This window comes from Propithecus coquereli, unplaced genomic scaffold (genome assembly GCF_000956105.1).
Source record: "Propithecus coquereli isolate 6110/MARCELLA unplaced genomic scaffold, Pcoq_1.0 Scaffold35, whole genome shotgun sequence".
Taxonomy (NCBI): domain Eukaryota; kingdom Metazoa; phylum Chordata; class Mammalia; order Primates; family Indriidae; genus Propithecus; species Propithecus coquereli.
In genome coordinates, this window is record NW_012149174.1 from 4,766,648 (window position 1) to 4,768,792 (window position 2,145).

At 51.3% G+C, this 2,145-nt stretch overlaps 1 protein-coding gene across 1 annotated transcript in view; it reads left to right on the plus strand.

The window, feature by feature from the left end:
* The window catches only part of ARMC2 (armadillo repeat containing 2), a 137,551-nt gene that overhangs the window by 34,176 nt on the left and 101,230 nt on the right, over positions 1-2,145 (plus strand). The gene's annotated exons all lie outside the window — the stretch shown is intronic.

The window sequence follows — 2,145 nt, forward strand, 5'->3', positions numbered from 1 at the left end:
ATGGGGTCTCACTTTTGCTCAGGCTGGTCTTGTAAGCGATCCTCTGGCCTCAGCCTCCCAAGGTGCTAGGATTAGAGGCATGAGCCACTGTGCCCGACCACAAGCATTTTCTTTTGATTAGTTGCCAACATTTAAAAAGTAGAAGACTCTCTTGAAAAAATCCAGATTTATGACTTCTTGTGAAAAAATCATAAAATCTGGCAGCCCTGGGTCCCCGTTCCATGCAGCTCTGACAGGGAATGATTGGAGCTGGGTGGTGCCCACCCTGCAGCTCAGGGTGTGACCTGCAGTTGACCAGGACTCCCCAGCTCGTGTCACTTATTTGCCTTTCTGATCCCTGATGTAGATGAAGAGATAGAACCGAGGAGAAAAGAAGACAGAGGAAGCGCAGGGTGTGTGCGTCACGCCATGAGGCCGTGACCGAGTGTATCATCAGGCAGCTTGCTTTACCTTAATGTGCCAGTTTGTTTCTCCTCTAATACAGTCAGTCAATCTGGTATCTATTGAGCCCCTACTATGTGCTGGTCGTCATTCTGGGCTACCAGTCCTGCCCTCAGAGAGCTTACAGTCTGGGGAGGGGAGATAGACAATAACAGAACAAATACATCAGATAATTTGCATTCTGATGAATGCTCTGAAGAAGATAAACAAGATAATGGGATAGAGAGTACCTGTGGCAGGGGTAATCTGCTTTAGCTCAGGTGGCTCTGAAAGGTGTCTTTGAGGAGGTGACATCTGAGTTGAAATGAAAATAACAAAAAGGGGACAGCCACGTAAAAACCTGTGGATCAAAATGTCCACACTGAAGGAAAAGCAAGTCCAAAGGCCTGAGACGAGAGCGTGCTTGCTCCAGCATGGAGGACCGAAGGCCAGGTGCTGGAGGGTGGCTGACCAAGGGGCAGTGGAGAGAGCCGAGGCCAGAGAGCTTGCAGCGCCTCGGAGCATGGGAAACGGACCGGCTGTGCTCCACTTGCAGTGGAAGGCCAGGGCGGGTTTAAGTCAGGAGCGACAACATGATGTACGTTTTTTCTTCAACGGCAGTTCTCAACTGCAGCTGCACATTAGAATAACCTGAGGAACTTTTCAGAAGTTTCACCACCGGGATCTCATGTCAGACTAGGTAGATCAGAGGGGATTGGTAATTGCGGGAGCAAAGTGCCAAGACAAGAGGGGCTGGCATCCGCAGCCCAGGGCACTTCTTACGAACAGGGTGGCAGAGCTGGTGTGAGGACGTCTCCTCTGTTTATTCTGTGTTCTTGCTTCTGAGCTTGAATGTTGTTTGTTTGCCGTGTTTTGCTCCTGGGAGCTCACATTGGAAACCCTGCCCCTGGCCAAGCCTTTGACGTTGATGTGAAGATGACTGCAGAGATGAGGTCCTGCTGTCCTCCTCAGTGCCTCCCCGATGGCCTGGCTCTTTCCCTCTCGGGCCACCTGGCCCTTGTTTGCATGCTCTGGGAGCTGCTCTCTATGGCTGTTATTTCCCAGCACTGGGGACAGCTTCACACCCCCAAGATGCACTGAAGCGTGTCTTTGCTGTAGTTCTTTCATCCGCTGTTTGTTGCCCCACTTCACCATTCGGATCATCCCTGTGGGCCTTGCCAGCACTCAGGAAATAATGGCAGCAAAACTCATTGTCATTTTGAAAATATGCGTTGCCCAATTATAAAAATATTTGAGCCCTCCTGCCTTAGAATCACTGCCGTTTTAATAGGAGCTCCCTGGGTTTCATTTCGGAGTCTCTCTATCGTTTAGAAAAGGTAGCCGTTGTTGGGTAACCGGGGCTGGAGAGGCAACTGTGCCTAGAGACGGAGGACGTCCCTTCGCTTGGTGCGATGTGGTTTGTAGCTGGCACTATCCCACAGGCAGGGCCAGCGTGTGGTGGCAGGTTTGGAATTCCTGGTTTGAGAGAATGAAAGGGAAAAGAGGTGAGTAGTCTTCTCCATAGGGCCAGGAGTTTCACTGCTTTGTGTTCAGAGAGGTTTTTGGCTGGAGGTGGCTCTGCTGCGATCGCCTCCCCAGTTATTCAAGCCATGCAGAGACCTCAGAGCAGTCACCACCTTCTCCCTGATTCCTGAGCCCCCACGGCTTCCGAAATCTCTCCTGAGCCTGCATTCTCCTGTCCCCCACTGCCACACTGCCTTCATG